The 13,184-nt window shown below is 44.9% G+C and overlaps 1 protein-coding gene across 3 annotated transcripts in view; it reads left to right on the forward strand.

Annotated features, from left to right (window-relative positions):
* LOC126536038 (small G protein signaling modulator 1-like) overlaps positions 1-13,184 on the forward strand; it is a 258,900-nt gene that overhangs the window by 173,706 nt on the left and 72,010 nt on the right. The gene's annotated exons all lie outside the window — the stretch shown is intronic.

Consider the following 13,184-nt stretch of genomic DNA (forward strand, 5'->3'; position numbering starts at 1 on the left):
TACCAGCCACACGTCAACGCGACGCAGGCCTGATCCGACGCCAAGACCGAACTGTAATGCAAGACAAAGAACCACCGACTTCGAGGTGCTTCTCGACGGCCACGCAGTCACCGCCTTAGTCGACACAGGGGCCGATTACTCCATTATGAGTGGACACATCGCCGCCCAGTTGAAGAAAATTAAGACTACATGGGAATGCCCTCAAATTCGGGCGGCTGAAGGACACATCATAACTCCTACTGTAATGTGCACGGCAAGAATCACCATTCACGACCGGACGTAGCCTGCCAGCTTCGTTATCCTCCAACAGTGTTCACGAGACGTCATTCTCGCCATGGACTTCGTGAACCAACACGGCGCAATCACGCCGACCTGATGTCGAAGTCAATAACGCTGTCGGAAGATCAAGCCATACCGCCGGAGAGCCTTCCTATTCAACGCGCCTTGAGTGTGCTCGAAGATCATGTGAGTATCCCGCCTCTCTCCAGCATCGTTATTTCGGTCGGCACCGAAACACCGGCTGACGTAGAAGGCGTCATCGAAGGCGACCAACGTCTACTGCTTGACCGTGAAATTTGCGCCGCAAGAGGACTCGGTCGACTGCACGGAGGAAACACGAAAGTGCTGCTGACAAACTTCAGCCAGGAGTTCAAGCACATCAACAAGGGCACGACGATCGCATACATGCAGGAAATTCTGGGAACCAGCAATGCGTTAGTCCTCTCGGATTCTACCGCATCTACCCCGACGACCATAGTGCCCGAGCCAGTCTTCCACATATATCCAATTCTACCCGTGATTAAGCAGCAACAGCTGAGAAGTCTGCTTCGACGATACAAAGAATGCTTTTCGACGTCATCACGGATTCGGCGAATACCAGTCGCAAAGCATCGCATTATAACCGAAGAGTGCACTCGACCATTCCGCCAGAGCACTTACTGAGTTTCGACGCAAGAACTGAATCTATAAGGCACCAAGTCGACGAAGTGCTGCGCCACGACATCATCCAGCTTCCGAAAAGCCCGCGGGCATCTCCTGTAGTCTTGGTGAAGAAAAATGGTGGAACCCTACGTTTCTGCGTTGATTATCGTCGTCTGAACAAGATCACGAAGAAGGACGTATACTCCCTGCCACGAATAGACGACGCATTGGATCGGCTCTGCAACGCTAAATACTTCTCGTCGATGGACCTCAACTCTGGCTATTGGCAAAGAGAAGTCGACGAAAGAGATCGCGAAAAGACCGCCTTCATCAACCCAGACGGTCTCTACGAGTTCAAGTTTATGTCATTCGGACTGTGCCCGGCGCCTGTAACGTTCCAGCGCGTGATGGACACGGTTTTAGCAGGATTGAAGTGGCAGACGTGTCTCGTTTACTTGGATGACGTCGTCGTCCTCGCCGGAAATTTCGACGATCAACTCAGGCGGCTTGAGACAGTACTAGAGGTCATCAAGTCATCAGGGCTCACTCTGAAGCCGGAAAAGTGCCGCTTCGCTTACGATGAGCTTCTGTTCCTAGGCCACGTAATCAGCAAATCTTGTGTACGCCCAGACCCGCAAAAGACAGCTGCAATGGCACAGTTCCCGCAGCCCATTTTCAAGAAGGCAGTGCGTATATTCCTTGGCATGTGTGCCTACTACAGGTGCTTTGTCAAGGACGTTTCACGCATCGCGGAGCCGCTGACACATCTAACTAAATGTGATGTCGAGTTCAAGTGGGAAACGCGGCAGGCCGACGCAATTGAAGCACTCAAACGACGCATGCAGTCGCCACCGGTACTTGCACACTTCGACGAGTACGCCGATACAACAATCCATACTGACGCCAGTAGCCTAGGCCTCGGTGCCGTTCTAGTCCAGAGGAGAAACGCAGTTGCACAGGTTATAGCTTACGCTAGCCGGTCGCTGTCAAAAGCGGAAGACAACTATTCTACGACCGAAAAGGAATGCCTCGCCACCGTTTGGGCTACAGCTAAATTTCACCCTTATCTATATGGTAGGCCATTCAAAGTCGTCAGCAACCATCACGCGTTGTGTTGGCTAGCGAATTTATTTATTTATTTATTTATTTATTTATTTATTTATTTCAGATACCCTCATGGCCCAGAGGGCATTATTGAGGGGAGTGGTACACACATTTCAATAAATTTGTACAAAAGGAGACAACGCATATATATAAAACATATATATATATATATATATACCGGGACAAATACATAATTCACTACCCGGAACATGAAGTGAGTTCAAAATTATACAATTACCAAGAAACGCTAAGTCACGCACAGAAAAGTCGAAAATTTCAAAAATTGAAAACGCCACCATTAGCACAAACATGAACACAGCAAATCTGGGGGTAAAATACAGAAGGATGCGCATGATAACGAGAAAAATGCAAATGGAACCGAAGCTATGGCAAGCAATAATATGTTGGTTATTTCTTCTTAAATTCATCAAAATCTTTCGAAAGTGCAATATCACATGGTAGCTGATTCCAGTCCAACGATGTTTTTGGAATGAAAGAATTCCTGCAGGATGTTGTACGGCACTGTGAAACACCAACTTTGCATGGATGATCTAAGCGGGATGAAACATATGTTGGCGGCGTGAGTAATGTATCTTTAAGGGTGGAATTCATGTGGTAAATTTTAAAAAACAGACACAGCGTGATATTTTTCTGCGCGTTGAGAGAGGGGTTAGTGACAATGTGTTTTTCATTTCTGTGACGCTGGACAAACGATCATAGTTACGAAAGATGAAACGGGCTGCTCTGTTCTGTACGGCTTCGAGGGCGTCGATAAGAGAGTTAGTGAAAGGGTCCCATACTGAGTTAGCATATTCTAATTTGGAGCGGACAAGCGATTTGTACAGAAGAAGTTTAATAGGTGTCGGGGCTAAGGAAAAATTCCGTTTCAGATATCCAAGAATGCGCTAAGCGGGCGCGATGATAGAAATGATATGTGCCTTCCAAGCTAGGTTTGACGTTATAATGACACCGAGGTATTTGTAAGATGTTACCGGTGTTAGCAGGGAAGAACAAATAGTGTAGGGAGCGGGGCACGGATTGACGCGACGCGAAAAACGCATTACTTTGCATTTAGTATCGTTATGTGTCATCTTCCATTGTGAACACCAGTTAGATATAGTAGCTAAGTCTTCCTGGAGTAGTACAGTGTCATTAGTATTTTTTATTTCCCGGTAAACCACACAGTCATCCGCAAAAAGTCGCACTGTGGATGTTACGTTGTTAGGCAAGTCATTAATATATACCAGAAAGAGCAAGGGACCGATAACAGAACCTTGTGGGACGCCTGAGGTCACAGATACCGGTGATGAGTTAATGCCGTTAGCGTGCACGTACTGGAACCTGTAAGACAAAAAGCATTCAATCCATCGTAGTACATTTTGGTCGATGTTAAGTTTACTTAGTTTGTGAAGAAGCAAGCTGTGAGAGACTTTGTCGAATGCTTTGGAAAAATCTAGATAGATGCAGTCAACCTCACTGCCACGATCAAGTATGAAGTTAATATCATTTGTAAAATTTATTAGCTGTGTTTCACAAGAAAACTGTTTTCTAAATCCATGCTGCGCATGAGTAAAGAAGGATGATGACTCAAGAAAGTTTGCTAGGGATGACAAGATTACATGTTCCATTATCTTGCAAGGAATGCTGGTTAGTGATACTGGCCGATAGTTGAGTGATAGGTGCTTGTCGCCTGATTTATGGAGTGGAACTACCTTAGCCGATTTCCACTCGTCTGGGACGTCACAAGTTTGAAGGGATTGCTCAAATATTTTCGATAGTATGATGGAAGAATATACTTTAGTGTTTTTCAGGATTTTAGTGCTGATATTATCGGGACCACATGAAGAGGATAACTTTAAACGATCTATGATACTTATAATGCCTTCAAAGTCAAAACGAATGGGATCCATAGGAAATATGATATCGGGAGTATAGTCCGGTAGTGATGCGCTAAAAGGGACAGAAAATGCATTAGCAAAAGTCTCGTTAAGTACATTAGCACTACCACTGTTAGGGATGGGATTTGATTGAGAATCCAGGAGAGAGATTGATGGCTGATCTGACCCATTAACAACGTTCCAGAATTTTTTAGTATCAGTTAAAAGAAATGATGGCAGTGTGACATTAAAGAAATGTTGTTTAGCATCTTTTAACGATTTTTTATAAGTGCCAACTGCGGCTCTTAGAGCTGACCAATGCTCCGATCTTCCGGACGACCGCGCCCTGACATATAACCGCCTTTTTCTGTTCCCGAGGCGTTTTAAGGAACGAGTGAACCATGGGGACCTACGATTAGTCGTGATTATTTTACGAGGGACGTGCAATTCGATTAAATCATGCAGTTTTTCTTTAAACATGCACCAGTTGTCGTTAACAGATCGTTCGGCAAATGCCAGGACGAAATCGTCGAGAAAGAACTCGAGGCCATCATTAATTGCAGAAAAATTTGCTTTAGCATAATTCTAAATGGTTTTCGTTTTATTTGGCGTTTTATTCGACGGTAAATTTAACGTGATGTGCAGTAAACAATGATCACTTAAGCCTGGCAAGTATTTTACCTCGGAAACAAAATCTCGGGCGCTCGTTAGCAAAAGGTCTAATACGTTAGAACTGGTAGCTGTCGTCCTTGTCTGCTGAGTAACCATTTGTGTTAGCGAGAAGAAGGAGCAGAGGGCTGAAAAACCTGCCGACTCGGAAGATCCGTCACAGTCCACTGCAGGGCTAGACCAGTTAATGTTCGGGAAATTGAAGTCACCAAAAATAAAGATAGGACGACCAGGAAACTTTGTTTGAATTATGTTCAGAATATCATGAAGGTCGTTAGAAAAGCCGACGGGCGTAGATGGTGCGCGGTAGCATGCACAAAATAATAGAGCTTTATGGTTAATTGTTACCTGTACACATTTGAACTCCAGTGTAGTATCAACACTAACTTCAAAGCATTCTAGATTGTCGGACACAGCGATTAATACACCACCGCCGCGACCAAAAGAACGGTCACAGCGAAATACACGGTAACACTTTTCCGTTGAAAATATTTCATTATTATGTACAGTTTCATTGAGCCAAGTTTCTGTTAGTACTATGATGTCAGCTGCTGTAGTATCGGCCATGCAAGATAAACTATCACGATTGCCAATGACACTGCGTATATTAGTAAAAAGAACTGAGACGTTATGTGGTGCTTGCGCAGGTCGGTGCTCATGTGCGTTGAGCTATCTAGGAGACAAAGGACCAGAGTTAGTTACAACACGTTTTTCATCTTTTTCTTGAACGCTATCAGTTATAGGGCAGTAGGTATAGCATTTTTTCTTCAGAATAAGCTTGTTAAAACGAAGACTAAACGGTTCACCGGGCTCAGTTTGCTTTGCGAATTCAGCAAGCTTTTTCCGTGCATGCCTGGTGTCCGGAGCAAAATCTTCATTAATCGAGAAATCGGACTCTTTTAGCTTGCTTTTTGCGCCCATGACCTGTTCTTTAGTTTTGTAGTGCGTGAATTTCACAATTATTGGTCGCTTTTTCCCCGTTACAGCCTTACCGATCCTGTGCGCGCGTTCAATGTCCAGTTCGGCTAAGGTTAAGGACATGTTCTTTTGAACAATACCTCTTATTTTTTCCTCGGATTCTGCCCATGTTTCATTGGGTCCCTCTGGAACATTATAAAATACACTATTGTTTCTAAGAGACCTATCCTCAAGGTCATTTAAACGGATTTTTAGTATCTCACTTTGAGCTAATGCTCTTTCAGCACTTTCGCTCACTGTGGTCATGTCCTCCCGAACTGCGTCGAGCAACTGCAATTTATTTTCAACAGCGTTAAGGCGGGCGGAGATTTCTGTAATGTTTTTACTTAGTTCCTTCTGATTTGCTGTAAGGCTTTGCAGGGAATCAATTATGCGCGCCTGTCCTTGTTCTATGTTGGCGGAACGGTCCCGAAGATTATGAAGCAGCGTTAAAACAGAACTGTCATCACCTGAAGCTTTCGCGGATTTATTAGAATTCGGCCCGGGATTCAGCTCGACATCCCCGGACAGCAACGTTTTCATCACGCAGAAACACTCATGCACATGGTTCAAAAGCAGCTGTGGGCATGGGAACACGACAAGGAACGCGTTATCTGAGCGTTTAGAAGATGTGTAACAAACCTGAAACAGGCAGAAGCGGAAGATGTTTGTCAGCCGCATTGTAGCGTTGTTCCCATGCCCACTGAACTGCTGCGGACGGTGCCAGTAGTTTAAGTAGAGCGGGGGCGTTGATGTCGATGGTGATGCAGTAGACCGTCCAGGGAGAGTCACAGGAACTGGCGCTGGCGTGGCAACTCGTGGATCGCCGGAGGATGCGTCACTTGGCGCTGGGTTTTCAGTGTGCAACACGTGTGGCAAAGCGCCATTGCAGCACCGATAAGGCGCCGCAGCGGTGCTTGGGCTGGATGCTGTCACGAGCTGAAACAGGCAGAAGCGGGAGATGTTTGTCAGCCGCATTGTAGCGTTGTTCCCAAAAGGATCCTTCAGGACGACTGGCGCGGTGGAGCCTCAGACTACAAGAATACGACAGTACTGTAACCTACAAGTCCGGACGAAAACACTCAGATGCCGATTGCCTATCACGCGCCCCCATTGAGCCGCCGCCGCAAGATGACGAGAATGACGACGCCTTCCTTAGAATAATAAGCACGGAAGACTTCGCTTAACTGCAACGGGCAGACCCGGAGCTAAAGGGCCTCGTCGAGTATTTGGAAGGGCACACCGTCGTTGTCCCTAGGGCATTTAAGCGCGGATTATCTTCGTTCACCCTTCAAAACAATCTACTCATGAAGAACTTCTCACCAGTCCGCGCCAACTACCTTCCGGTAGTTCCGTCGGCGCTGCGTCCTGAAGTACTGCGCGCCCTACATGACAATCCGACCGCCGGGCACCTCGGCTTCTCCCATACGCTATCGAGAATACAAGAAAGGTATTACTGGCCGCACCTAACCACCGACGTCGCCCGTTACGTCAAGACATGCCGAGACTGTCAGCGACGCAAGACACACCCACAAGGGCAGCGGGATTACTACAGCCGATCAAGCCTCCTTGCCGACCTTTTCAGCAGATCGGGAGGGACCTGTTGGTACGGTTTCCGACGTCAACATCCGGAAATAAGTGGATCGTTGTGGCGACGGACTACCTGACCCGCCTCGCGGAAACTAAAGCTCTGCCGAAAGGTAGCGCAGCCGAAGTGGCAATATTTTTCGTTGAAAGCATCCTGCTGCGACACGGCGCCCCAGAAGTTGTCATCGCCGACAGAGGAACGGCTTTTACAGCGAAGCTCACCCAAGCCATTCTGCAGTACAGTCACACAAGGCACAGGAGGACAACTGCCTACCACCCACAGACGAATGGTCTTACGGAGCGCCGGAATAAAACCCTCGCCCACATGCTAGCAACGTACGTTGACGTCGAACACAAGACCTGGGATGCTGTCCTACCGTACGTAACCTTCGCTTGCAACACGGCGGTGCAAGAAACAACAGAGATCACGCCGTTTAAGCTGGTTTACGGCAGGAACCCGACGATGACGCTCGACGCGATGCTGCCATACGTCACTGACGAAGAGAATTTTGACGTCGCTACCTATCTCCAGCGTGCCGAAGCGCGACAGCTCGCCCGCCTAAGGATCAAGAACCAGCAGCGTACCGACAGCCGGCACTACAACCTTCGACAACGCTTCGTCGAGTACCAGCCCGGCGACCGTGTTTTGGTATGGGCCCCGATACGCCGACGAGGACTGAGTGAGAAACTATTGCGGCGCTATTTCGGACCCTACAAGGTCATCCGTCGTATTGGCGCACTGGACTATGACTTCGTGCCAGGCGGCATTTCTCTTTCACAGCGGCGCCGCGCACTATCTGAAGTGGTCCACGTGGTGCGTTTTGAATCATTTTACGTACGCTGATGAACTTCCTTATTTTGTTTTCTTTGCTACGGGTGCTTTTCTTTATTACTTTCGTTTGTTTGCAGCATCGGGTCGATGCTTTTTAAGAGGGGGGTATTGACACGTTTACTTGTCTTATCGGGCGACGCGTTTCACCGCCTAACAAATGTTATCGCAAAGCGCAGGACGCACCTGCATGTATCGGAAGTTTCTGGAATGTTATCGATGGTTCCATCCGCTGTCTGTGACCGAACCTTGTGTAATCTGATCGAATGTGTGCGCCACGCGTATAATGTAGAACTTTGTGGAAGGCACGCGGGTCCCAGCGATTAATCTGGAACATTCGACGACTGATGTATAAAAGCGGACGCGCTTGACCCGCTGTTGAGATTTTCGACGATCGCCGAGTGTGTTCGCCGCTATCGTTCTTTGAGTGTAGCCTACTTTAGAGGGCACAAGTTCGCCCAATAAACGCTAGTTTCTTTAATCAAATTTTTGCTGCCTCCTTCACCGTCATTACCATGTGACAATATATACCATATATAACCATTAGTTAACGAATAAAACAGACAGGAAAAATATTAGCTGGTGCACCAAACATGTCGGCAATCTTGGAAACATGTCTCTTGCTAGTTGAACATAGACGTCATCCCACCGATGCATTCATTAATTCCCCTAGAAAATGCGATGATCTTGTGTATTAGAAATGACTCGCAAGCTTCTCTGTCGTAGCGAGTGGGGAATCCCGATTTCAAAATCGTGGCCTTAAATTTTTCGACCAGGTTGCCTAGTGTGTTCACATGTTTGGAGAGGGGGAGCTGCGCTATAGATTTTACATTCGATTTGTGATTATTAAAGCGTAGCTTAAAAGTGGTTTCCATTTGTTGAGTGTGTCGTGCGCAGCAAATGGGGCATTCGAGGAGGTATACAATATTACAAGTGTCTCAATTGTAATTCCCTTGGAATTTAAATGAAAATGAACACGTGGGACTCTTGGTAACATTAGTGGAACTCATCATGGAGCAGAGCTTGCGTAAAAGTTTTGTTTTGCATGGTGCGCAGCCTGTGAAATTAGCAAAGTAGTGTTAGAGGACATTACATCTCTGAGGTTGGTGGCCCGTCTGTATACCACCTGTGGAGTATGAGGAACAATTTGCTGCACTTTCCCACTCTGTAAGAGCATGGTATATGATGTTTCCGGAGGATACGATTTATGTTAGGAGTTGGTGCTGAATACCTGAGGATGAGGTTAGTCCGTCAATTTGGGGGAGCTGGTTTGCTCCTGATGTGTATCGTGCGCCGCAAATGGTGCATTCTAGGATATATACAACAAGTGTCGCAGTTGTAATTCCCTTGGAATTTAAGTGAAAATGAACACATAGTGCTCCTGGTGACATTAGTGGTACTCATCATGGAGCAGAGCTTGCGTCAAAGTTTTTTGCATGGTGCGCAGCGTGTGAAATTAGCTGAGTTAGTTTGAGAGGACATGACAACATCTGCGAGGTCGGTGGCCCGTCTGTATACCACCCGTAGAGTTTCAGGAACAATTTGGTGCACTTTCTCACTCTGTAAGAGTATGGTATATTATGTTTCCTGAGGTTACGATTTGTGTTAGGAGTTGTTGCTGAATACCTGAGCATAAGGTTAGTCCGTCAATCTGGGAAGCTGGTCTGCTGCTGATGAGTATCGTGCGCAGCAAATGGTGCATTCGAGGAGAAATACAACATTACAAGTATCGAAGTTGTAATTCCCTTGGAATTTAAATGAAAATGATCACATAGTGCTCCTGGTGACATTAGTGGTACTCATAATGGAGCAGAGCTTGCGTCAAAGTTTTTTTGCATGGCGCGCAGCCTGTGAAATTACCTGTGTTTTAGAGGACATGACAACATCTCTGAGGTCGGTGGCCCGTTTATATACCACCTGTGGAGTTTCAAGAACGATTTAGTACACTTTCTCACTCTGTAAGAGTATGGTGTATGATGTTTCCGGAGGATACAATTTGTGTTAGAAGTTGATGCTGAACACCTGAGGATAAAGTTAGTCTGTCAATCTGGGGGAGCTGGTTTGCTGCTGAAGAGCGCATGACAATCAAGGTTGTCTGCTTTTTGAATCGCATCGTTGATAACACAGGGGGATAACGCCGGTGTTGTAAGTCATTACGGAGTCGTTCACAGTTGATGCATGTTGACACAAAATGATGTTTAAAGAAGCAGTAAACAGAAATATTATGTTAGACCAGAGTGCCTGGTGAGACTTCTTGGCCAATATTAACGTAAGTCCTCTTTCGTAAATGCTTTCCGCAATTCGCCACCCCCGTGGCTCTTGCATAACAGATGTTTCATGAATATGCGGCTCGAAGTCTCATACGTCATTTAATTGGAGCACGAGCAGAAGCTTAGTGAGCCAGAAGTGACGCAGAAACGAAAGAAGAGTTGTGACGTCACACTCAAATATCCACACTAGCCTTGCATGACACCGTGCACTTTGACACCATCTGCATGGTGTTGAATAATTGCTTATCATTGTCGATAGAGAACAGTTACACTTTATTTAAAACCAAGTAAGAACTTGAGCGGGTAACATCCAAGAGCTTTTCCTCTGTACGAATGACTCAAATACTCATGCACGCTATAATATCTATGATTTCATTCATCATGACATCTACGATTCATCCATCATTACACTGATGTCAGCGGTTCCTTGTTGTGAGGCCGAATTTAGAAGTAGAAGAGGAAGCCTTAGCTTAGGGCCAACTATGACCTCTTTATTCAAATACTACATGCAAAATGCAGAAGTGCTCTCACCAGACAACCACTGAAATGATTTGAATGAAATTCGTTCACACTTCGGAGAAAAAGATAAATTTTAACAATTGCAGAAAGCAAAATTTTGATTTATGGCCTCATACTTTTTACGAAAATTGCCTAAAATCGATATGTTTAAAAACATTTCAAGCATAATGTTAACAAATTTGGAACACAGCTCCAAAGACAAATACTGCAGTTCTATAAACTGCATCTCTTAGAGCACATAAAGAAGACTAATTTTGACATACGAGTTTACAGCTTATGTGAAGTTGCTGCTTACGAGGGTTTTGCAAATATCCTACGCACAAATCAGTGGTATAGTTTGTAGTACTGGATAATACATCAATTTTGTTTACTTTAGATATCTTGTGTTGGGCAGTCGATGGGGAAGGAATGCGAAAACACCCGTGTACTTAGATTTAGGTGCACGTTAAAGAACGCCAGGTGATCCAAATTTTTAGAGCCCCACTACGGCGTGCCTCATAATCAGTTGGGGGTTTTGGCATGGAGAACCCAATAATTTAACTTTTTATGTATTTTAACAGGTTCATTTTGCGTAATTGTAGTATCTTTATTTATTCTTGAGCTACAGAGTTTAAAACTTGGTACTTGAGTCCTTTTAAATTTTACCAGTTTCCTCCGTTTGTAAAAAAGTTTTATCTAACTAAAAAAATCTACTTCGTGCAGTTACTAGATTCTAACAGTGTCATTAAATGCAACGAATCTAATCAAATTCAATGCAGTGTATACTGAGCAAAATTATTTCTCCATTCCCATTTATTTAGATAGGAGCTCCCGAGATAACGCTTCCTCCCAACTTCGATGTGTTGGCTCATAATCAAGCTTCCTCCACCAACATATATAGAGTTTTGAAAGAACATTGTGCCAGTCAGAGCTAACTGAGCTATCCTGATTAATATCTACTGAAGGACTGCAACTGTCTGCTGTACAAAAATTAAGCAAAAAAAATGTATTTTACAGTTGTAGGAATGTAAAAAAGCTATATTTACGGGAAGTAGTCTGAGTTGAAAAGGTGTGCAGTAACGCCTTTTAGTACTATGAAGTGCTAACCTTCTCGAGGAAGCCACTGCCAGCGCCACAAGCCCAATATATAAAAATCCGCTGCTGCTTCCAGAAGCCACTCCGATGAAAGAATTGGAATGACTCCAAAACATTGAGTCAGTTTCTAATTAACCTTCTTGGTTAATGATCTTTTGTTTAATTTCTTCACCTTCATCAGCGTCTGTTCTGTTTTCTTATTAATTCTTCTTGACCAGGTGACATTTTGTCTTACAGATGACTTTATACAAGCTTAATTCGTAGTACTTGCTTCATAGGGCCTATGCAAGGTCACCTCCTGAAGGAACCACTGCCAGGGTTGCAAGCCCAATATATAAAATTTTGCTGCTTCATCCCGAAGCGAATCCCGATGAAAGAATTCGAATGACCCCGAAACATTAGGCCAATGTCTAATTAACCTTCTTTGTTGGTGATTGTCTAGATTGTATAACTTCAAGTGCTTCCCAAGCAGTCTGATTTCAGTCAAATGTTCACCTCCAAGATGAAAAAATTAAGAACTTGACAGTTGCCGTAATTGTGAACGACACTTTCATGCGGGGGCCAGAACGCCAAGTTTTTAATAGGCAGCAACCTTCTTTGCTGTCTGATCTGTTCATACTATAGCGCATTTTTAAAATTCACCTGTAAATTTTCGGGACCTGGCTTATGGAACTTTTAGTAGTCGCAAAGCTCTCAGAGTGGATAAAATTTGTCAACCTTGTGAGGTCACCCATGTTTAGTACCACGCAGGGGGGGGGGGTGCTCATGCGTGTCAGTAAATCACGCAGCAACACATCTTTTGCTGTGCTGCAGCATAGACCATTCTCAGAAACTATGCATATGCGATCTATAAATGCTTCAGTAAATTCAGAGTTGTGCGAAATTACATATTTAAATTGAGAAACTTGTGGGAACGAAGGGGGAAGGTGGGCAGGCAATTGCGATTACTCTGCCTCTGAAACTCAGTTTGAGAACCTTTGCCCTACCACATGCAAATCGCACAACTTCTAGCTACTCCTGGCTAACTACATAATAGCCTAACTTTAGGCTAGCAAGTATGTTGTGCTAACACAGAGCATTATGCTGGCACTGCCATGTTTTTTTTCTTATTTTGTATATAACATGCTATTGCTGCTAAGGTGGCAGTTTGCAAGTTGCTCAATATGTGGCCACAGCAAGACAGTCGCAAATTTCTTTGAATGAAGGCCCCTCACAGAGGGCTGCAGCCATACTAATTAAATAGAACTGCATAAAAGAGTGCAAAAATATTGATTACACTGTAGCAGGTGGCTGCTGAACAGTTCAGGTGTTTACGCGAACCCTTGGGACAGCATCCTCAGAAAGTAAGTCTTTATACATACTGATTACAAATGTGCA

The sequence above is a fragment of the Dermacentor andersoni genome, chromosome 3 (genome assembly GCF_023375885.2).
Source record: "Dermacentor andersoni chromosome 3, qqDerAnde1_hic_scaffold, whole genome shotgun sequence".
Classification (NCBI taxonomy): Eukaryota; Metazoa; Arthropoda; class Arachnida; order Ixodida; family Ixodidae; genus Dermacentor; species Dermacentor andersoni.